This window comes from Ornithodoros turicata, chromosome 3, assembly GCF_037126465.1.
Source record: "Ornithodoros turicata isolate Travis chromosome 3, ASM3712646v1, whole genome shotgun sequence".
NCBI classification, from domain to species: Eukaryota; Metazoa; Arthropoda; class Arachnida; order Ixodida; family Argasidae; genus Ornithodoros; species Ornithodoros turicata.
This window is the reverse complement of record NC_088203.1, coordinates 92,018,111-92,043,013: the sequence shown is the minus strand read 5'-3', so window position 1 is coordinate 92,043,013 and position 24,903 is coordinate 92,018,111. Positions and strand designations below refer to the sequence as shown.

The following is a 24,903-nucleotide window of genomic DNA, read 5'->3' as shown; positions in this document are numbered from 1 at the left end:
AGTGGTTCCCTGGCCTCTGCAAGTACCGAATAAGTTTCCGTTGTCTTGGGTAAGCCCAGGCATGCGCGAAGGCTGCGAGACTGAATGTTCAGGAGTTCCCGCTCGTGAGTCGTCCGCAGGCCGTGCAGCACTGGGATGCTGTACCGCAGGAAGCCGAGCACGAGGGAGCTGTGAATTTGGCGAAGATCGCGACAGGTGGGGCCCCAAGACGCTCCGGAGATGCGGCGTAGGACGTTCACTGATCTGCTCGTCTTGACGGAGAGGTTCTTTATGTGCTTAGACCACGAGAGCTGTCTGTCAATAATCACGCCAAGGTACTTGCAGTGCGTCACAAATTGAAGCGGAGTTCCGGCAACATGGAGAGGGTAGCTGGTGAAGGGCCGCCGAGTAAACGCCATGGCGGCTGTCTTGCTAGGGGATACACGGAGTCCTCGGTCGGCAAGGTAAGACGCGGTGGTGTTGAGAGCGCCTTGTAAGCGTTGTTGAATGGCGTCCCGTCAGACTCCGGATGTCCATATGCAGATGTCGTCGGCATAGATTGTGATGCGGATATGCTCAGAGAGGCACGCCGGGAGTGATGCCATAATCAGATTGAACAGCAGCGGACTCAGTACACTACCTTGTGGCACTCCACGGGGGACGGGAAAAGCTGGCGTATCTCCTGATGCAGTACGGACGAACAACGTCCGGCCGGACAGAAAGTCACGGACCCAAGAAACCATTCGAGCTCCCACTCCCGACTCTTGCAGGGTAGCAACAACGGCACTATGGAGAACGCTATCATACGCCTTCATGACATCCAAAAAGACGGCAACAGTAAAACGTTGAAAGGCTTCACGGTTCAGGATTCGAGATTTGCTATGCGGGAGCACTACCATGTTAATTAACCGAACCCTCTCATCTCACGATGTATTAAAACGACAACAACGTCAGCCTCGCGTATCATGATACCGTTTCAGATTATCGTACAGCGTACCGTACCGGGACGCTGCGAAGTGGTTTGTGAAAACTCACTAGTGTGTCTCCGCCAGTACAGGACACTGTTAAAACAGGGGGGGGGGGTCGAAGTAGCTCGCCATTGTTGGCCACACTCAAGTGGGCATCGTCACGACTATAGCAAAAAAAGAAAAAAAAGAGGGGGAGAGGAGAGTTGACGATTTCAAAGTGAGGCATAGGCAGGATGACCGATACTGATGGGACGGAGGCACACTTTAGATGAGAAGTGCGCTAGAGCGGTCTTTCCGCGAGGCCTGTTTCTTGTAAGAAAGCGCATGAGGCCGCGGGTTTTTGAAAGTCGTTCTGCATAAGAACCTTCGGGGAAGAGGACGTCCGTCAGTATGCCAGGCCTGGCTCGTGGAAGTATGCCAGGCCTGGCGGCATTCTGTCAGGATATGTGCGATGGTCTCCGGATGATTACAGTGACCGTAACTGGAGTCCTCCCTGCAGCCGATCTTGAACAGTTGCGAGTTCGTGAACGCAGATCCCGTGCGTAACCGATGGAGCATTGTCTGCATAGCACGGGGAAGATCTTTCGTGGGAAGAGAGGGTCGATGATTCTGCATGATGTCCTGTATGCCAGTATTACGCACTTCAACTAGCTGTTTGACGGCCATGTGCCTGTCGGTGTCGGCCGGAACTGGTAAGGACGGGCTGCAGCTGTGTTGTGCTGGGGATGCGAGCTGGTCCGCTCGTTTGTTTCCTTTGATGCCGACATGAGACGGGATCCATTGAAGAGTAAGCTCACCTCCGGTTAGCCTATGCTGGGCACACGACCTCCTTATACAACGGGCTAGGATGCTACCACACATGGGGTTCATCACGTTACAGAGGGCACTTCTGGAGTCCGTAAGCAAAATGGCCTTAGTTATACCAGTGACTTGAACCGCAGCAGCTGCGTGTAACAAAGCCAGGAGTTCGGCCGTCGTAGATGAGATAGGGTAACGAACTGATTTCCCTTGCCAGGCCATGTTCATTGACGGGATGTAGTACGCACTGGTAGCGCTCTCGGAATGGTGGTCAATGGAGCCATCCGTGAACACCAGAGTATGCGTGTGGTAGACGTCGCTTATCAGGTTTTCAGCCGCCATCCTGGCCACCAGGGGGCTGGACTCGCTGTTCTTCTGTAAACCCGGGATGTGAAGCGTTGTTGCGGGCACGAACTCACGCGATGGCGGCGCAGGTGGACTAGCTGGGAGCCGAGGAAGAGCCCCCCTGTTGGCTAAAGAGCTGGTGGCACTAGCCAGGCGTCCTAGGGATGTGTGTGTCCTTTGTTCAAGGTCTGTGAAAAGGGAATGGTTGTTGATAGATGTTGCCGCGTTATCCAGAAACTGGAGTCCTTTGAGCTCAGTGTGGACACTGACAGGCTTTTCCTTAGCATCCAGGTACGTTTGGGTGACGCTAGAAAAGGTAGGGAGACCAAGCGCAGTTCTTATTCCGGCGCGATGAAGGCGCTCAAGGGCCTGCCACTGTGTAGGCGCAAGGTATACGTACGGTGCCACGTAGAGAATGCGTGACAAGATGGGGGCTTTGTTAAGGGTGAGCAATGACCGCGCATTGCAGCCCCATGATTTACCGCTGATTCTGCGAAGCAGGTTGAGCGTTTCCTTTCCCTTGCAGATAGTCTCGTTCACTTGCTTAGACCAACGTAATGCGCTATCGATGGTGACACCAAGGTATTTACATGACGCGCATCTTGGGATGGGAGTGTTATTAATGCTGAGACTTGGGAAGTCTCTGCCCACGTACTTTCCACGGGGAATCCAAACCCATGCATTTTGATTTCTCTAGCGACGCTTCCAGCCCTCTCGCAAGCAGCGCTGCATTGAGCCCGTTCTGTTAAGACAGAACTCCACCACATAGCACGCTCCTAGCCAACCGTCATTCCGAAGGATATCATTCTGTGTCCTTATTTGCTGAAAATGGGAGGAGGCGCCTATCTGGGACACATTGTGCTTGTCTCAAATAGGCTCCTCCTCCTGTTTTCAACGAATCAAGACATAGAATGACATCATTCGGTATGGTGGTTGGCTAGGAGCGTGCTATGTTGTGAAGTTCTATTTTAACAGTGGAGTTCACTGTTCTCTTGCCAGGGTGCAAACAAATAAATGAGTAGATGTGAAACAAGCAGTCGTCTTCAAAAACGATGGAGTCTCCGTTTTTCTGTCATTTTCCCCGCAGCGAATCCAAACCAAATCAATTATTTCAACGCGAGGTGCTTTGTGATTACTACAACGGTAGTCGTTTGAATCAATAAAACGTCGTACACCAACTACTAGGGGGAAAGGAAGAGGTATTATTTACAATGAACCCTCCGCCACGGCACAGAAATAACGACGAATGCGTTTCAGGAGCTAATGACTATGTGGCGCATTATCTCCTCGCGAGCGTCCTCTTCTGGACCCCTGGGGACCTCCATGCTACATGCAACAATGGAGGTACGACGCGTGTAGTACGCTTCCTACAACAACAGTACATGTTGAACGTGATCTAGTGGAACCATGTTCAGACAGGAGATTCCCGAGAGCGCTCAAGCAAACCCAGTGCTATTGCGATTTTCCCAAAGCTCATTATGGGCTCTCAAAAGCGAGATCCCTTGCAATGAAGCAGGTGAAGTTTTTTATTCGCGCTGAACGTTCCAAACTTTTCTTTTCTCGCGTATTCTATCTGTCTATCTTCACAGGCTAACGCACCTCTGTGACTAACGCAAAGACAATAGGAATTTATTTGACATGTCTTGCAAAAAGGAAAGACACTCCCCTATTGCAGACAGCTGGGTTTCCCCCGGCAAGCTTTAATGCTCTTACTTCAATACTTCTCGTCTACGGACACTTCCCTTCATGGGACAAGAGTGCTGGTCCCGTGGGTGTCTGTATTAGAGATGTTTCACTGTATCATTTTTTTTTTTCGGATCAGCAGTTTTCACAGTTTCAAAAGGGGCTTTGAGAAGATGCTTTGCTAATGCATCCAATTAGATTGATTCTGAAGCATTTGTCTGAATTTCTTATTGGTGGATTTGTCTTATTATGCACATGAATCCCGCTCATCATCAGTGGGAATGGACAATGGGAATGGACGCAGTTCTAAGCACTCTCACGTCTGCGCTTTGCTCGGGGGGGTATACGAAGGCTTGTATCTCGCTACACTCTAAAGACAGAGCTTCACTGCGTAGCATGCCCTGCGCCAACCATTGCCGCGGATGATAGGGTTGTTTTGTCTTATTCGAGCACAGAGGGGCGTACGCCTTTTTGTGTCAATTTGGGTATATGATAACTGACACAAAAAGGCGACAGCTCTATCGTTCGTGGCCATGGTTGGCGCAGAGCGTTCTATGTGGTGAAGTTCTGATTTTAGAGTGTAAGTGCAGTCTCAAAAATAAACTTCAGCACATATCACGCTCCTAGCCAACTACACTCTTAAAAATGAACTTCACCGCATAGCACGCTCCTAGCCAACCATCATATGAAATGATATATCGTTGTCTGCCCCGATTTGTTGAAAACGAGAGGCGTACGTCTTTTTGTGACACTTATGCTGTTCATAATTGTCACATGTTTGTCACATAATTGTCACATTCCCATATGATGGTTGGCTAGGAGCGTGCTATGCGGTGAAGTTCACTTTTAAGAGTGTAGTTGGCTAGGAGCGTGATATGTGCTGAAGTTTATTTTTGAGACTGTACTGTGTTTTGTCTGTCTGTAGCCACGGCGCGGCGCGCATGCGCGGTGAGTGGAGAGTGAACGAGAAAAGAAGAGGACCCGTGGAGAACGCAACGCGGCGCCTGGCGTACCGACAACCGGCAGTACAGCTGTGGTGTTTGGGTGCTAATCCACGCTCCAGCCAATAACCAAGTTTTGATCCAGCCAATTAATTATCGATTAAGCCAAGTTTCGATCCAGCCAATAACCGTAACGGGAAAACCAAAAGCACGCAGTACCTGGTATATGTACCCGTGGTGCACCCTGTCGAATGTCTTCTCTTATTCAAAAGATGCCAAAACTGCGGGTGGAATGCGACTTGGGCCCAATAAAGGGCATCACGCAACGCAGAAGAATGGAGCTGCAGGAACCGCCAGGTGAAAGCGCAGGACTGTCAAGGAGGAATGACAAGGCACAGAACGGGAGAAATTCGCTGCAATAGCATTACATATAATCTTATAGTCCGTATTCAGCAGAGTCACCGGTCCATAAGCATTCTCATCCTGCCTACGGGAAGCGTCCTTACAGAGCAGGACGATACGCTATCTCGCATGGCTGATCACAAGAGGCCACCCACCAAACAGCTACTGAAAAGAATAGTCAAAGGACGGGACAATGTCGACCAGAAAGATTTATAGAATTCAGCCGGAAGTTTGTCAGAGCCGGGAGGCTTCAAAGGGCGCAGGGCCTTCACTGCAGCCGTGTACTCAGCTTGCATAAAAGGGTCGGTACTGAGAGCAAAGTCATTTGCACAATGCAAGAAAGAGCGCGCCTCCGCAGCGGGTGGGGTCGCGGCATCATATATGCTTGCGAAATGTTCTCGAAAGAGCGACCTAATACCATCGGGCTGTACGCAGATAAACCCGTCAGTCGCCGACAGCTCCTCAATAACACTTTGAGGACGGCGATAATAATGGCCAAGGAGAAGGCCTAAACAGCATGGTTCCCATGACCACCGCTCTACTGACTGGGAGCAAGGCAAAACGATCCCAGGCCTGCATTTGCAAGAAGGAAATCCTCCGCAGAACATCCTGTATGGCCTCATCATTTCCGTGCCTCCTAATCCTTGGATGGCGCAGTATAGATAACACCTGCCGGAAATTTTAGGGAAAAAATCTTACCTGAGGCAGCACCGCAAGCGATGTCAGAGATGCTGCACCATTGAATATAATCTGAAGTTCATGGCTGCAACAACGCCATTACCGGACTGGGAGGTACCCGGGTTCGAATCCCGGTGCCGGCTGTGCTGTCTGGGGTTTTTCCTGGGTTTTCCTCAGACGCTTTCAGACATATGTCGGCACAGTTCCCTTAGAAGTCGGCCCAGGACGCACATTCCCCCAGGGCGTGAGTCGTGACGTTGCCCACATACGTGAGGCCGACAACGGCAAGCCCTATCACCACCACCACCACCACCACCACCGCCACCGGTGTTCTGTGCCCGAGCAGCGAGCAAATACTGGGCTCTGCCGTGTGTACAGTCGTTTACACAGAAATCGAACAAAGGCAAAATTATCCCTCTTGTTGTACTTTGCTTTGAAACTGCTGAACAAACAGGCTACTACCATCCTTATCAAAAAGTCTTTCGTTCCATTTGTTCACGAAATGTTGCCTCTTGCCGGAAGAATGTGCGACCCAATACCGTGTGCATACGTGATGGCAGACGACGAATGACAACCAAAGTGTTTCGCCAAAGTCCCGATAGGATACGCCACCGTCTTGCGCATGCTCCATTAACATTTTATGAAATGGCGGATTCCTGGGCTACACATTTGGAACACCGTGTTCATTTGTAATTACGTGTGGGTGACGCTAAGAAGATGAGATATGAATCGGCGTCTGGGCTCAGTGAAGTATTTTCAGAATTTCAGATTATCCGAGTAGTCTCTTAGCAGTTCATCGAATCAGCACCGATACTATCGCATTACGTCTCGTTGCTTCAACAGAGAGGCCGCCACTTTTGCAGTCCGGACCATCCCTTAAATAGCAGTCGGGTAATAGAAAAATTGGTTGGAGTCGACAGAAACGTTGCCCTCACACGAGATTGGTCTTGAAGGAAGTGGAGTGCTTTTGTAAGTTTTTTGCATGTACATCTTTCGTGGCCCTGGAATTATGTGATATAATTTATTCAATGAAGGTAGCGAAGTTATACTTTCTCGGAAACTTCCGCCGCTCTAACGTTCTTGTTTCTTGGTACTATTGGTATAATAAGAATCTCCGTTATAAGATCTACGTTTCGTTTCGTTTTTTTCTTTTTTTTTGTTCAGTTTTGTTTGTATGGTGCACCATTAGGGGCCGTTCATGGGCTCCAGAAAACTAAAACTAAATGAAAAAGCCTCCATCTTGTATGTCAAGCCCTCCTCTTCTTCATTTCTATCGTTTTTGTGCTTTCTGTGTTTGTGTGTGTGCGGGGGGAGGGGAATCTATTTATTTTAGCCGGAAAAGTCCTCGAGAAACGACGGCTTGCTATTCCACGGTGACTAATACCTTAGTGGGTACTCAAGTTCCTGGAGTAGTCAGAGTCAGGGGATGTGGGATCAAAAGTCAGAGGTTTTCCGACGTCCAACCCACGATGTCACACGCTGCCGAGGAGACCGGTATCCTGCTGGTAGTTAAGAACCGCTGCCGTTATACCACCGCTGCGCGTGCCAAGTAATGTTGGAAGGGAGATGTTGGAGTATCCGAGGCTGGTCAAACGAGAATAAACCTCCACCCGAGAAACGTCATCATGACGTTGGTAGACAGACTGAAACCAAAACAAATCTGAAGGGGAGGGCTGAGTTCTACGAATGGATACTTGTTCGCTGCCTCCTATTGAAAGAAAAGTAGGACCGAAGATCGTGGTTCTTTCAGGGACAATCGTAATCCCCTCAAGACCGTGGCTTTCGGGCGCGACTTTGTTAGCCTCTAGCTTCGAGCGTAGTTCAACTCTACCAAATTCGTGGCGCTGTCGAACACTATGACGTCATTTGTTTACAAACGGGGAGAGGTCTATTGAGCCTGTCGCGGAAGGGCTTGGAACGGCGGCAGTCGAGAAAAAGGTGTCGAATATCTACCCCAACGTTGCAGGTAGAACATAGGGTAGAACCTAGCAGGTAGAACAGCCTGCTGGTCCATTCTGAACAGCAGCGACGGAGTGCGGGCGACGTTGAAGCGTATAGTCGATGGATGACTGATTATTCCCTTCTTCAGACACGACTGCAGATAGTACACTCCATCGTTGGACCCAAAAAGGGGTTGGTCCTTACTGTAACTTAAGCTCCACGGGAACGGCAGAGCTACTAACGTACAATCTGGTTGGGGGGGGGGGGTTGACGTGGGGATTCCGGCGGTCTGACTGCCTAGATTGGCGGCACTTTGCTTGGGGGAAAGATGAAAGGGAGTGGGGGAAGGGGAAGGCTCACACGTCTGGTTCTACAGTTTCCTGCACTACAACCGACCGTGAGGGTGCACTGCCTTTAGAAAGTTCAGCAGGGCTTTCTGTACGAATTTGCAGCGCTGGAGGTTGCCGCGCGGCAGAGCCGTTTATAGAGAGAGTTTGGCCATTAGGAGGAGCCTAACTTAAAGAGCGTCATGCGACGTCACGGCTGAACGACCTCCTTCGTCGTGCTCTATATTGTTATCCAGTCGTCAACCGGTCGCCAACGCCATATTGATGCTGATCGTTGCTTACAATCCAAGCAGAGAAGACACATGCGTACTCCTTGCTTCGAAAGCCTTTCGTCCTTGAACTCTTTCAGTTCGGCAACGAAGGTCCACTTATCACTGGCGTCAGTGGGTCATAAGCTAGTTATTCGTGTAGATTACATTCAGCGCGACCGCTGTCGACCAGCTGGTGAACAGCATCAATATGGCGCGGACTAGATGGCTGATAAGCGGATTCCGCTCGGATTCAGGCTTCTTGGGCGGCGCAACGACGACTCTGACGTCAAAATAGGCTCCACCCATGAGGCGGCAAAAGATCAAAGAATGGCCAAACTCTCTCCATAAATGGCTCTGCCGCGCGGATGAACGATCTCCTCAATCTGGTGCTCTGATGTTCCCGTCTGCTGCACTGCTTTCTAGAGTTCCCGTCTGGTGTCGGATGTAGCCGGACACACCATTATGTGTTCCTCTCATACAAGTGTTCCCCGCCGTACATTTTTTTTTACTTTCGTGTTAGCGCCGCGAAGCAACTGTGGCTATGAGGCGGCGAAAATGTGCGTGGATCTTCATCGCTGTAAATATGCATCATATAGTTCATGTACGCCAAGGGAGCATCTTGTCGGAGCATCATTCCCACCGAACCATGTCAGGAGCACCCAGCCTGTACTCTTTAAAGGAAAACGAGCCGTATTACGTCTCATTACTAGTGAGAGAAGGTGCAAACGTATACTATTGTCATGCATAGAGCTACTGTCGTCGTTGTACTTACGTATTTTCCACGCAGCCTAGGAACCCCAGAAACGTCGAAGTGTTTATATACGCCCATATTAGCCCTCTGCAAAGGCAGAACAACGGAATTTTGTAGGTATATGGTGGACCATAAGCGCCTTCGAAATGGTAATAGTTCAGTAGGGTCTCTAGTGACATTGAACTACACAACAGAAACTTGTGAAAGATACCAAAGTCATATCTCCGCTTTGCGACAACGTTATGAAACAGTTTGTATTTGCTTTTCCCCATACCTGGAGCGTCCGACCGCTTCGAAGAGCGTTATTACACTCCATTTTTCATAACTGAACGAACAGAATAACACTATATCAAAGCGACTCCGCATTCCGACTCAGCCCCGGCATTCATTATATAACGCGCGTCGTGTTGTTCCAATCCTTCAATTTCCGCGAATCGCTCACGCGAACTATCCGTAATACGTTACCGCGGAAGTCATCAAAAGTTCATCGTAGAAGCCAACGGGTTTGTGTCCCTTCGAACTAGAAGTGATTGTATGGCTTCGGGCAACACAACTCCCATTCCTGCCTACCAAATAAAAATAGAAAATGCACTTCTGTCCCGTAGTAGTTTTTCGCTCATTAGCTTTCATTTCCCCTTTACGTTCATGAAGCAGTTGAGATAAGGGTTGCTGATGCCGCCAAAGCTTTCATCCGAGGAAAGATAAACAGTATTGTGTTCCTCTTTTCGGAACCGGAAGTCACGTCGTATAGTTGTTGTCATCCAGCAAATTGATTACTGCGCGCACACAGTATAAACGCTCTTAATCATAGGGGATTGCTCGCGGAGCGCGATGCAAATAGTGCACCTCAATCTGCAGCGAGGGTTAAGACAGGAAGCAGTCGCCGCGACGAAAATGGATATTGCTCATTAGTTAGGAAAATTACGAGCATTTATGAAGCTCAAGTTCATTTAAGACGGCGAAAGCTGAGAAATAGCAGTGGTGAAGATTATACTTGGGCTCGTGCCTAACTTTGCGACGCCCTCTTTCGCAATGCGATGTCATTAATGTAACTTGTCAGTGTAACGTATGTGTTGTACAGTGTCGTTTTACAAAATGAGCCGCACGTGGCCTTATATACTGCACGTAAATATTTTCATCGGGAATGAGCATGAACGAACGGGTTATTCGTGTCAATACAATTGCAAGGTATTTTGTAATCGATACTTTCAAATGCGCAATACGGATACTGCGTTTGAATACACTAAGTACCTTTTTAGACACTTTCGAGAAGCGTATAATTAACGTTGTTCGTAATAGCATTCAAACAGACAGTCGCAAAGCAGCAGTAAGAGAATAGTCTTTGTCTCTGAATCACGCTAAATTAACGACAGCTGTTTCTCTAAGACTAGTCTCGTCCTGGCGTATTCTGTTCCGGAGGACGGAGCTGACGAAAGGAAGAATTTAGGTACTTAATCAATTTAAATTAATTAGTCGTCGGTTCGAAGTTTTGTTATGTTTAAATCTTTCGGGGTATCTGAATTCAACGCGGACCTAGCAATGTCCTTCGTTCTATATAACGAGCCCTAAGTGACACCTCCTGATGGAGTAGTCAGTCCCGAGTATAGTTTGGGACTAACATCTCAATTTTTTTCTTTTACCAATCAATAAATGGAGCCAGCTCGGTTCTAATCTGTACACAATCATAATACGTACCTCACCTCGTCAATTAAGGTTACTACTTTCTCTGCGTGCGTGCATATCACCAGCTCCCGTGACATAGTGGTTAGGGTGGCCGCTTTCCACTCCGAGAATAAGAGGTGACGCCGGTTCGAATCCCCGCACCAGCTGTGCTGTCTGAGGTTTTCCCTGGGTTTTCCGGCAGACTTTCCAGACGAATGTCTGCACAGTTCACCTTGAAGCCCGCAAAGGACGCATACTAGACCCACTGTCCCCCACTCCTTTCTGCTGTCCTCCCTCCATCTGTCCCCGTCCGTACGCCGCTCATAGCCACAGTTGCTTCGCGGCGTTAACACGGAATTAAAAAAAGCGTATCAACGGTACGCAACGTGTCCCTCTCATAATTAAGATATACATATGATAAGAAAAGTACAGCCACTACGATCATGACGCTAGTTGCGATAAGCATGCGACTGTTATACTGTTTTACTTGCGCTACGACGGCAAACTGCCCCACTGCAGTCTAGATGATTATGAAATTTTTATTGAAAAATAAAAATAAAGTAAAAAAGAACAGAAACGGAACCAAAGGCACAAAAGTCAAAACTTACAAGACATACGCAAAAGTACACAACAAAAATTAACAAGAGTTAAGACATAATAGATAGCTGCTGTTACGACAAACACATGATTACATCTTTTTTGATAACAGGAGAACAAAATATATAAGGAGAAAAAAATCACTTGGAAACCGAGATAGCAAGATTTGGCAACGTATAATAAGATCATAGGGACAGAACATACCTAAATAAAATTATGACTGGTTGCGAAACGCGGCTCGGGGAGGACAAATGTTCCCATATTCCCTTGTATTAGCAGTGGTGACAATCATAAGGCCAAAACTCATAAGGCAGAATTATCAGAAGGCCGAAATTCAAAAGGCCGGAAGATCAAAACGCCGAACAATCAGAAGGTCAAACATTCAGAAAACCGAACTATCGAAAGACCGAAAAACAACCGCCGAATTCATGAACGAGCCTCGACTCGACGCTCCTCCTCGACTCCAACGAGTGGAGGAAAGCACCGCTCCTCCACTCAAAGAGCCCATGCGTTTCATGAACTCGCTTCGGGGATTCCTCCGCAAAGGCGGTCCTCGAGAAACCGTCCTCGAATGAAGCTGTACTGTCGTCCCCAGCCGTTTTTCGGGACCCCTCAAAAATGTTAATTATCGGGCTTAAAACGCACTTATGGCATGAAATATAAATGTAATTCTTTACTTTATTTCAAGCAACGTGCATTACAAATACAAACACAAAGGACTGCAAGTGTTTGAAGAAGGGAGCAGGTGTTTCGAACAGGGAAACAGACTGATAGGTTTCCCAGTTTTCTGGTCTGGCAACTACAACCACAACAGCAGCAGCTAGCTTAATGGCATAGTCACCTCGTATCAAATAATATGAAAGATGGTGTAACTGCTTGTCATTCTTCTATTATGTTACAATATGTGGCGTGAATGACTGTTTGTTAGCGGATTTCTACGTTTAACCTGTTGGTCATATTTTGTTGCAATGTGTCGTTGCCAGGGGGCAGCACTTGCCGTTTTAGTTTTGTGCTCGCGGATCTCGAGACATACCATCTCGTTTTTCTATTCTCGGCTCACTTTCGTTCTTGGCCTGTCTCATTAAACGAGCCTGATCCCCTCGACTCCGAGTCTGCGTCCCTGTTTGCTTCTACCGCCTTGCGGCTCCTGCACAACAGGTTATGGGCCCAGGACACCTAGGACTGTGACTCGACGACGACTGTCACTGACCAAGCGCATCTTTGCGGAGAAGCAAGTGAGAAGTTGGGACCAGGAGAGCGGCGGAGAGACATGGCGCTCTCAGACGATAGCGTTCTCAGGATACCGAAACTGACTTCGGAAAACTACCACGCTTGGGCGATTAGAGCAAAAGCAGCGCTGGTGCAGAAGAGCTGTTGGGAGGCAGTGGACCCCGGCTACATAGACGCTGAGATGACTACTGACGAAAGGAGGACCAACAACAAGGCCCTCACATTCCTCTTCCTCGTGGTTGAGGACAGTTACTTGGACGATATCGGGGCCTGTACCTCCGCCAAAGCCGCATGGGATATTCTGCGGGAGATCCATACGAAGTATGGTCTACTACATATCCTGCAACTTCTACGGGACTTCGTCAACGTGAGGAAGAAGCGCGAAGAACCGATGAAGGAGTATTTGAGCAGGCTAATGGGTTTGCACAGAAAACTCTCCAATGGAGGCTACGCATTTACGGACAAAGAAGTTGCCTTAGTGATGCTAATGGGTTTGCCAGAAGCTTACGAACCACTCATTCTCAAACTCGAGCAAGACGAAGCCACGCTCACAACTAAAGAGATCATGACAAAGGCTCTAACAGGCAAGAAAACTCATCATCATTGTGAACGTCTTGGCCTACATGAACTCTTGCGTGTGGGCTGAAGGTAGCGACGACTCATTGAGGGGGAGTGTTGGTCATATTTTGTTGCAATGTGTCGTTGCCAGGGGGCAGCACTTGCCGTTTTAGTTTTGTGCTCGCGGATCTCGAGACATACCATCTCGTTTTTCTATTCTCGGCTCACTTTCGTTCTTGGCCTGTCTCATTAAACGAGCCTGATCCCCTCGACTCCGAGTCTGCGTCCCTGTTTGCTTCTACCGCCTTGCGGCTCCTGCACAACATAACCAACGCCTCGAGGGTAGCTATAAACAATCAAACAAACAAAAAAGATTTTACAACAACGTCCCGAGCAAAGAATCTGGGAGACCATTCTTGGGGAGTCACCGCGAGCATGTCGTACGAACTTTTATGGCCCTAATTCGCGCTCTGCCTAAACGGTGGAGCCTGCTATCCCACCCAACAAACGGAATTAGCACTATTGGAACAACAACTACAAAAAAAGAAAAAAAAAGAAACATGACTATGGCCTGGGGTGACACTATTGGGACATCTCCCAAATACCCTTAAAAAAAGGGGGGGGGGGAAGCCACAGAACTCTCGCGAGCGTTTGAGACGAAAGATGCACGCTTTGCCGCTTTGTCTTTGACTGCAAAAAAGAAAAAGAAAAACATGTATGAAAGATTTGTAGAGCCGTTTCGGTGATAGCTGGAGCAGGGTTTGGGCCAGCTTGATACAGTATAAAGATTACGCAGAAACAGAAGCATTGGGGAGGCAGATCAGATGTTCAGTCAATGCACTGTTTCTTTTTTTGCACCACTTTTTGCGTGACAACATCCTTCAAACATACCTTCTTTGTGCTAAATAGTGCGACAGAAGGACAATTTATTAGACCTTGTCTTGAAAAGTGTGGTTGCGAGAAGGTGTGGGATTTTTTCCACAACGCGACACACTGACACATTCACACACACGCGCGCATTCACATTCACAATGTCTCTTGTGGCAGTTCGAAAAGTCCTAACGCCATAAAATCACATGTCGACGGGCAGCTGTAGCACAGGAGGTAGCGGCAGCGCACGATTGCACAAACTTTCCTCCAGCGGCAATGTATCCAAAAGGCTTCGTACGATTGTCTTCATGAAGCGGTACCGTATACCATATGAGGAACTCGTGGTCATCAAAATGGTCAAAAGGAGTTTGATGGCCCCTTATTGAACGTTGTCGCTCAGTGGTACTGTTGTCAGCGCCCAGTTAAAGGCCATCGTGGCACAAAACACCCGATGAACGCAGCGAACGACATGTCTTCCGTCATGGCACCAACCAAACTCGAGTTGAGGAGCGTTCTCGAAGTAGCACCGATGCTAGCTCGAGATTTTCGAGGAATGGGCGAGGGAATTCCTCCACTCGAGGAGCGTTTCGAGTCAAGGTCGATTTATGAAGCGCAAAACCGGCCTCGAGGAGCAGCTCGAGTCAAGTTTCGAGTCGAGGCTCGTTCATGAATTCGGCCGTAAGGAACCCAAGATACGAAAACTGTTACGATAAAAACTTAGCTCTAGAAAGTAAGTATGATTAATGCTTCCCTACTGTTCACGCAGGTGAGAAGGCCACTTTTAGAATCCTCCCGTAAAACAAGTGACAGATGCTTTCTGGAGCTGCAGTGCCCACATTGCCTTCTTTCGCTTATACAGTGCGTGGCTTACATAAGGTGTATCACTGGTCTATCTTTTGTCGAGTGTGTTAACTTGATAGAACAAATGCTAATGTGTTCCGGTGACGTTGAGTCGAATCCTGGCCCTCCTAAGAGGGTCGACAGTGAGAACGAGATATTACTGGCACTTCGCAATCTTCAAGAAGGACAGACTATGCTGCTCAATGAACTGAAAAACCTTCAAAGTTCACAGAAAGTAACTGACACCGCCATTAAAACACTGACCGAAAAGGTCACCACTATAGAATCAGAATTAACTTCCCTGAAGCCAATTGTTAACGAGGTTCACAGCCTCCAAAGAACAACTTCTAGTATAAATTCAAGACTTGAAACACTCGTATCTCGCGTAAACGATCTCGAGGACAGGTCTCGTCGGGATAACCTGATATTCTACGGATTCGACGATAACGCGGGTGAATCCTGGCGTGATTCTGAACAACTGGTTATAGATGCCTGCTCCACCCACCTGTCAATACAGCTGGAGCCGAACAACATTGAGCGTGCGCATCGCATTGGGCAATTTAACCCATCAAAAAAGCGTCCCATTATCGTGAAGTTCTCCTCCTACAAAACGAAGCAAGAAATCCTCAAACATTGCTCCGGCTTCAGAGAAACAAACACGTCTGTTTCTGAAGATTTCTCTGCAGCTGTTCGCTCGTCGAGGAAATATCTACTTGCCTTCTCTAGGTCCTAAAACGCCCCCTTCAAACTACTGTATGATAAATTGATTGTCAATGAAAAATGCTACAAGTACGACCCGACATTATCCCAAGTCAAGGAAGTGCAAAGATATCTCTACCCGACAAGCTCCAGGGAACGCACAAAATTATCATTTCTAGTTTCTAACGTCAGGAGCCTTATCCCAAAGCGAGATAGCTTGTGTGATGAAATCATGTCATCTCAATGCAATATCATTGCTTTGTGCGAAACGTGGTTAACCCCGGATGTAACGGATAATGAACTCCTTCCGAATGTTCCCGGCTTTGTATTCTACAGAAACGATCGCATTTCCCGGCGAGGAGGGGGTGTCCTTCTCGCAGTTAGAGACTGTTTGCACTCTCATATCGTGAACATTTCACTTTATTTTGAACTGTTGTGGGTGTGCGTTCAGGGCTGCTTTTCACGTTTATTAATTGGTGTCTGCTATCGGCCACCAAACTTCGTAAATTTTAGTTCCTTCTTGCACAGTGCTCTAGACATGGTCACCCAGCGATACCCCAACGACAAGATTGTGCTGGTTGGCGACTTTAACTACCCGGGTATCGACTGGTCATCCATGAGCTCTTCTTGTCGCGAAGAGCGTGACTTTCTTGACTTATGCTCCACTTTTTGTTTAAGCCAGGTTGTGCAATCTCCAACGAGAATAACCACAACAACTAACAATACTCTGGATCTCATTCTGACGACTGACCCAGAACTTTTCGATTCCGTATTTACATCACCGTGTCCTCTTAGTGACCATCTTACTGTTTGTGCAGATATGCAGTTTGAACACCCTCCACCTAAGAAAAAATGTAAAGTAATTAAGTTGTACAACAAAGCAAACTTTGACGTCATTAACGCTACATTGGCCTCGTGTTTAACGGAATTCACTGAACGATCTATGCACCGAACAGCGGAGGAGAGCTGGTCAGTCTTCAAGGAGCTATTGAATGGCCTGGTGACTGCTCATGTACCATCGATCACTATATCACACAATCCATCAGCACCGTGGTTCAACCTATCAACTAGGCGGTTAATTAACAAGAAGAAGCGTCTTTTCCGCAGAATTCGTCACGACCCGAACCCTGATCGCCTGGCCGCTTACCGCGCATGTGCAAAGCTATGCTCCTTCGCGATTAAGAAAGCGAAAAAGGACTTTTACGCGGACACCTTACCCAGAATGATGACACAAAATCCACGGAAGTTTTGGAACGTGTTAAATCCGGCTACCACTCAAACAATTCAGTTAAGTGACGATGAAGGCAACAGCCTTCCCGAGAATACCATCAGTGAAATATTTAATGAAAGCTTCGCAACTGTGTTTATCTGGAGTCAATTGTTATTGTTTATCCGTGAAAATCGTCCTGTCCAAGAAATCATCCTACCGCCAATGAACGAAATCTCAATCTCAGCAAACGGGATCGCTAAGATAATTGACGGTCTCAAAATATCTTCGGCTTGTGGATTTGACGGTATAAACGCCAAAGTACTGAAAAGTACAAAAAGGATATCTAGCGAGTTTCTGGCAGTCATTTTTTCGCAATCGCTCTTGTCCAGCATTGTCCCTCTAGACTGGCGCTTGGGGAGAGTTGTGCCAATTTTTAAAGGAGGGGACCGTAGTGAACCATTGAATTACAGACCCATTTCTCTGACAAGTGTTCCTTCCAAAATTCTTGAACACATAATCTATTCAAATCTTTCTTCCTTCTTGGAAGCCCATTCTCTCTTTTATCAACACCAACACGGATTCCGTAAGAAATACTCTTGTGAAACCCAACTTGCCAGCTTCGTTCATGACCTACAAACTGGCCTGGATAATAGGGTGGAGACAGACGCTCTCTTCCTCGACCTCAAAAAGGCGTTCGACAAGGTATCTCACACGGGTCTTCTTTATAAATTATCTCGTTTAAACCTTCCCCCATCTCTCTTAACCTGGATCGAACAGTTCCTATCCCGCCGTAAACAAGCCACGATAGTTAACGGTACCTTATCATCCTTCTGTTCTGTCACGTCGGGTGTCCCTCAGGGCACCGTTCTCGGTCCGTTATTATTCCTCATATACATTAACGACCTCCCCACCAACATCACTTCAAAAATTCGGCTTTTCGCAGACGACTGTGTGGTGTACCGAGCAATATCGAGTATATCAGACCAGGTCATATTACAACGCGATCTTAACTTAATTGGTGAATGGTGCAAAGTCTGGCAAATGGAACTCAGCTTGCCGAAGTGCGTATTTGTTCGTTTCACCCGTTCCGCACAACCTGTAACTGTTACCTACTCTATATCCAATCATTCTCTTTTCCCTTCCACATCATGCAAGTACCTGGGCCTTACCTTTTCATCTAACCTTTCATGGAAGGACTATATCTTAGCCATCTGTAAGAGGGCCAATTGCTCACTTGCTTTCCTTCGACGCAACATAAGACAAGCGCCCTCAAATGTTAAAATAATTGCATATAACACTCTGGTTCGACCTCAGTTGGAGTATGCATCCTCGATATGGGATCCCCATCAGTCATATTTGCAAACACTTGTTGAGTCAGTCCAGAACCGGTGCGTCCGCTTCATCCTATCGGACTATTCCATTCAATCAAGTGTGTCCTTAATGAAACTTAATCTAGGTCTTCCCTCTTTGACATTAAGGAGGAAGTACCTTCGGATCTGCTTATTCCACAAATTCTTCTACACTACATCCCTGAGTCAGCTATACATCATTCGGGCCCGGTATATTTCTCATCGCACCGATCACAGTCTGAAAGTATCACGTACTATCTCTCGCACCGAGTCCCTCAGACACTCTTTCATACCGCTCGCCGAAACCGAGTGGAACTCACTCCCACAGAACATTGTTGACATCGCAGATCCCCTAACCTTCCACAGGCATTTACTTTCCCATTTGTTTCATTAATAACTCTGTTGTCACATAGACCTCCTTCCCTAGGTCTACTGTGTCCAGTGTACCATCGTTATTGCATTGAATTACTATTGTTATTATTGTTATAATTCTTGTTTGTTCTCCTTTTAAACTAATAGTGTGCAAAGGCTGTTGTTAGTTTTTTCTTTATCGTCTACCCATGTAATGACCCTTTGTGGTCCCTTGGGTTTTGGAATAATAAATAAATAAATAAATAAATAAATGATAGAGATAGGGAGTGACTTTTTCGGGTTAAACCCGATTGCGCCCGGTTATCCCCCCCCCCCCTTGAACTGACCTCCGACCAATTTCTCCCCGAATTCCAGTCACTATGAAATCCTCAAGTGACGTTTCCACTGAAGACGAACAAAGGTCGTCACGTGTAACACATGTAAGAATGGGTCACTTACGTTCCCAGCAATACACCCATGGGTGTCAACACTGTCTATGCCTTCGGGGATTACCGCTGGAAGATCACGATCCCGCAAAAAAAAAAAAAAATATATATATTAGGAAAGGACTTAATAGACAAGAGGAGAAACAAAACAACCGATAACACCCGAAGGCACAATTATCGCCCGAGTTCTCCTCGAATTACAGACCTAAAAATAGCGCCAGAGTTTTATCCCCCGAATCTGAGACAGGCATTTCACCCGAAAAAATCACTCCCTAGATATAGACTTGTTGTGAAATAATAGAGCAACTAAATTATTTGACCGAACTTAGCATTAATAATGTACTTTAGATCACTTAGGGGGAAAACCAGGAATATAGACATATGTACCACTGTGTGTTATTGTGTTTATTGTACACAATGGCTATAGGTTAAAATGAAAAATTATGAGCTATCCGATGACATTTCCCATTCTCATCCCATTTTCAACAACGGCTTCAACCCAGGCCATTCCTAAAATAAGTTCCCTATCATCAGCTCTGACTCGAGACGCAACTTAATTCTCCGGCCTTTCGATAAGTAGGGTCAGTAACCAGGTGAATGACCAGGGACAAGTAATGGCAATTCTGGAAGAAATCATATACGGGCTCCTGTGAGTCAGGGGATAAGCTTGGTCATTATACAGTCCTCGAAATAGAACGGCACAGAAAGTTGCAGGCGAACAAAAAAAAAAAATCCTACAGATATTGTGGCAGAGATCCTATGCAGGGGAAAATTAACGATGGTCATTAACTGGGCTTAAGTTTATTCTGTACAGCAAGCGATTCAGATGGTTGCTTGCTCAAATCACATTCGGGTCACCAAATGTAGAGAAACAAAATCTCCGCTACATTCCATTCGGTGGGTGATACAAGTAATTCACTCGCATTCAGCCACCAGGCACTTTCTTTTTGTAGTAAACATGCTGTAGATGATTGTTTTGTTCTTCTCTCTCTCTCTCTCTCTTGCAAGTAGCACCAAATGCTACGTATTCCAATTATTCTAATTCTAATACAAGATTCACAAAACGTTTTCATAATCTTATGAAAAGAACAATCCCATTCAGTGGTCATTCACGGAGATGTTCACCCTAGGTCTTCTGTCTCTCTGGCCTTTCCATTTTGGGCCTTCTGACAGTTCAGCATTACGATTTTTCGGCCTTTGATAGTTCGGCGCATCCTGATGCTCAACTGGTAGCTGACAAGGGTACTAACTGCGCGGAATTAGCGCTAAGTTAGAAACAACGCACTGAGCAGGAAGTTGGATGGCGCTATCGAGTGTTGACGACGTTGTTGCTCGTACTACATACGGCGGGAATGACGAAACCTTTACGGCAAGTGCCTCTTTTTTACACTAACTGGGTTGTCGTGGCAGCTTGCCACATAGAAGTAATTTCCTTTTTTTTCTATTCTTCCCCTATTGAAAAATCCCGTATGAGACTCATATGGTTCCTATATCAGTTTGTATGGTTCCCGTACAGATTCGTATGGATCCTATATTAATACATATGGACCGCGTATGAAGTCATATGTAGGCAATATGGCATTCTTATGGGTACCGTACGGAGTCATATGGAGTCAATATGATACTTATGTGGGCCTCGTATGAAGTGATATGGGGCCGTATATCACATATCTTTCACCCGTATGAAGTGATGTGGCAGCAATATGGGTTCCATACGACGTCGTATGTGACAGCAATAGTACACATATGGGGCCGTATGATGCACATTAGGATAGTATGGGGGACAGGAATCACACATGACACATAATTCGAAACGTTGATTCTGCCACATAGTTATGGGTACAATTATGCCAAACTAGTTTTTGAAATGGGCCACTTAATTGCGTCACGCACTTACCTTATAAAAATGGATTGCGCGAACCAAATGTGTGTAACTGCCCTGGAGGAATGTGCAGATAAATAAACTCACTGCTACGTTCCTGTGTTAGGGACTAAATAGTAACGGACGGACGGAAACGATGCAGAAATAGGATACACGCTCCGAACGACACGTGAGTTGACACACATGACTAGGTTAGGTCAGGTTGGATGATGTCGCTTTTTGCTGAGAATACAATTAGTTATACCCTAACAAGGATTTGTCCTGCTTTCTAACCTGTTCCCGTACTCAAAATATCGATTCTTCAGGTATTTATCTGGAGTACACGGATAGCCTGCTCAAGACTCTTGGGGACCCTAGTGGTTCATGGCAGTAGTGAGTCTCTTTCGACTGACGGTGGTGTCGCTTGATGTGGTAGTGCGTCTAATATAGAGGCATAAAATGGTCCTATCAAGACGCTATTTGTTGTGAAGGATTCCACATTCCTCCCCCTTCACGAGCACGCCTAAAGTTTCTGAGAAATCCTAACGGTAGCCGACAAATGTGAAAATTTTTGGCTTCCATCAGCACATATACGACACATTCGGAGCGCCGTCACTCCCGCGGCGTTTGTCGGATTCACGCCAAAATTTGCGTCCAAATTGGTCTCGAATAGTTCTATGATCGGCCAAATCACACCGCGGTCCGGTCTTTAGCGCTTCGGAAATTGTGGGTGAAGACGCGTTCGCGACGCTCTTTTTGCAAACTTTGGGGTCCTTTTTAGGAAGGAAGCTCGCGTCCGACGATGTTCATTTTTTTGTAACCTACTCTACATGACGTACCAAACGTGACAAAATTGACCGCAGCTCTGTAACTTTAGCGGCTCTCCAGTTACCGGTTTCCGTGTTTGCACTCCTCACAATACATGTGACGGGCGGCCGCATTTTCCTAAAACCGCCCCAGTTGCAGCTACATAGTCGTGTGTAACATAGTTTTGAAGGTCTCGACGTGCTCTTTTCAATCGAGCTTGTCCTATAGGCCAGCAAAGTTTCGTTCTCCAAGATAAGATATTGGCTTTGTAGTTTTTCGACGCCGGCGTGTCTGGGTGACGACGCCCCGAAACGCTTCCCGCTGTTCAGTGCTGTAACTTGCTTACCCAACGCCCGATTTACCCGAAATTTTGTGTGTGCATGCTCCGTACCCTGCACCACAAGTTTCCAATTCGGACCACCCGTCAATTCCCAGCTGTTAGGGCGTCATTCCGAAAATTCCTGACGCCGATCCCTGTTCCGCGACATTTGTCTCAGTGTTTGGGTTCGAACCCCACGGCAGATCCAAACCTCCCTGTGACGGGCACACGTACTCAAAGCGGGCAAGATGTAGGAACTTGCGACACCTTTTTATCTCTCTCCGTTCACTAGTTAGGATCCCGTGGCAACGGCGGCTTCCTTATATATGGGGCGCGGGGCATTTTTTTCGATATTGGGTGTTTCTTGGCGTAGGAAGGTGAATGAGGTCTCATTTTGACGGGGAAAACGTCCTCTTTCCGATAGCATTGTTGTCGTGCTCGCGCCGATTTCCGTTCTCTTGATATAGCACAAAGAGCGCCGCGACAGTGGCGCCCCCGACGCCACACTCTGCATCCGCCACAGCTCTCTCAGTCGACGTTGGAGCACCGGAGGTGAGCGGTCGCGTGTTGTCGTCGTTCCTGTTCTGGGTGTTTCGGGGTGGCGTTGGTGGCTCGGACTGTTCTGACTGTGTGTTTGTGCCTTGCTAGTGATGTCTGGACATGTTTCTCTGTTGGATTTCGTGAATGGAAGGTTAGTTGTGAGGCTGCTGTGCCATGATTCATGCACGGTTTGCTTGGTAACATTCCTAGCGTGTGGGTTCCTATAACTTTATGCACTCAGTGTGATTGCTACCCCTCTTGAGTCCTGTTACCTTATGCTGAACTCAGTGCGGTCGTTGCCGTAGTCGTTAACCGATATCGTCACTTAACATCGGGTGAAGATGTCACATGTGATGCTTCATTGGCCTGTTACAAATGTGGAATCTTTGAATTTCAGACGCTTTTGACAGATTTGTTTCTGTGCACAAGACAAATGGGGTATCGCACTCCCGACGTAGGAAATGAACACACACGTCGCTGAGATCTTAAAAAACAAAGTAAGTTAAGCTACAGGTCATTGCAAAGATTTTTACTGAGTTGTGTTTCCTGCGAAACAGGTAGGGTGTGCACTTCACCCATGCAACTCCAATGTCTGCTTCATGGCAGTGCAAGCTTTTACAACCGTGCCCTTGAATGTAACAAGCCAAATAAACTGGATAACAGACAAAAGTTTCCTGGTTCTTTTGCCACTATGTTCGCGTAATTATACTCAGCTTATCATACCTACATTTTTCTAAGATCTGTACTGCTTTCACGATGTATCCTCCCCTTTGGTGCTTTGTGTGTAGGTGGATTTGGTTCCCCACTATGTGTCAACCCTGTATAACCTTCACTCCGTATCGTCATACGACCGTTACCCGACCAGCGGCTTCTTCAACGTGGTACATAACCTTATGCTCTCTGCGCCCCGTATAAGCGGTCTCATAATTCCGTTGTGGCTCACACAATCATGTGGGTCTGTGGGTCACATGAGAATTGTATGGGACACATTTATACGGGATTGTTGGATATGGAGATTCTCGTATGGCTCATACGGGCCATATGAGGACCCCGTATGGTCTATATAACTCATATGTCCATATGACACATAACCCCATGTTCAATAATGCCATATATATGGGACCCGTATTTATTCGATATGGGTTTTTTCAATAGGGTCTCCTTTGACTTTCCATGCAGGTAGCTTCAAATTGATCGCTAGTTTCGAACGGCGAAGCTGGCAGAGCAGTGCTTGACGGTGCTGACTTGTACCAGACGTTTACGTCGCGTTTCCCCTGGAGGGAGCGCTGCCGTTGACAGAAAACTCTAGCACACGGTGTCCGTAGGGAAAATTTCCTTCAGTTTGTGGGAAACCACAATGCAAAACTCGAAGTACACAGCGTTATGAGGTTTAGTATTCTGTGAATTCTGTGTTTTATTAGAATCTGCGATAGTTTTCCAGCGTTGAAAACCAGTCAGGCTATTATTAGTACCAGACATAGTACCAGACATTATTAGCACCAGACACTACAGACAACCTTCGATTTCATGACGGTGTTTTGCATGTAGCCAAGCAAACACATAATTATTTTGCTGTTAATGGACATTTTCTATTGTACGGCCCTAGCGTCGGAATGCAAAACTTTGTATTTTAACGTAGTATTTTTATTAGTTTCTAATTTTCTGATTGGGGAAGGAGGTATGGCCGCTTCTTGACTGCCTATACCTCACCCTTCAACTCTCATTTTCCCCCTTTCTCTCTTTCTTTTTTTTTTTTTGCTATAGCCAAAAAAGAAAAAAAGAAAGGAGAAAAAATGAGATTGGGCATCGTCATAGGCGTGACGATGCCCACTCGTGTGCGGCCAGCAACGGCGAGCTATTTCGGCACCCCCAGAACGCATTTGGGGGAAGAAACTCTGCTGAGATGGCACGTTGAGGCGTAGCCTGTAGATGAGCGACGTGGTGGGTCGAGGAAATGCTGACGGCATATAAAAGCGGAGATCTGGGTCCATCTTGCGCAGGAATGACGTAGCAGAGACAGCTCTTCGCCAGTGTTCACTGCACAGACGTCTCGTGAGTGTACATATTGCTCTCTTCGCGCCCGATTGGGTAAAATACGTAATGCGCGTCGGTACACCACGTGCCACATGAGCCGGTCTCGCAAGGTCGGTAGCTTCATTCCGTGGGAGGCCACAGCGAGTTGATGTTGTGACCGTGTCTGACGGCAGACGAATACTCCCTGAGGACGTCTTAGAAGTGCTTTGCGCCATTTTTCCTCCGTGAAGGCGTGAAACCTTGTGGTATGTGGTTCCAAACATTTACATTATACAGTATTTATAGAATATTGAAGCCCCACATAATGATGACATTAGAGTGTCTATCAGTCAACGTATATCCATGGGCGATTCCCGCGTGCAATGCGTGCTACGCTTCAGGGTATCGACCACAGGGGTAGCATCCAATTTATTGCTCCGTAGACGAAAGCGTGCTGGGCGAACGCA

At 47.0% G+C, this 24,903-nt stretch overlaps 1 protein-coding gene and 1 long non-coding RNA gene across 15 annotated transcripts in view; one reads left to right on the top strand and one right to left on the bottom strand.

Annotated features, from left to right (window-relative positions):
• The window catches only part of LOC135388830 (gonadotropin-releasing hormone II receptor-like), a 774,956-nt gene that overhangs the window by 193,584 nt on the left and 556,469 nt on the right, over nt 1–24,903 (bottom strand). Inside the window, exons 8-9 of one of the 14 annotated variants that reach the window (XR_010421519.1) lie at nt 9,106–9,171; nt 8,965–9,004 (exon numbers count right to left, since the gene is read on the bottom strand). The exons of 12 other annotated variants lie outside the window; for them this stretch is intronic. The gene's annotated coding sequence lies outside the window, so the exon portion shown is untranslated. Of the gene's footprint in view, nt 1–8,964; nt 9,005–9,105; nt 9,172–24,903 lie in introns of those variants that run through there. One more of the 14 variants, XM_064618664.1, reaches the window with a different exon arrangement.
• On the top strand, nt 22,436–23,081 carry LOC135387464 (uncharacterized). The gene is made up of 3 exons (XR_010421131.1): nt 22,436–22,574; nt 22,821–22,920; nt 22,981–23,081. It is a non-coding gene; the product is annotated as an uncharacterized LOC135387464 (long non-coding RNA).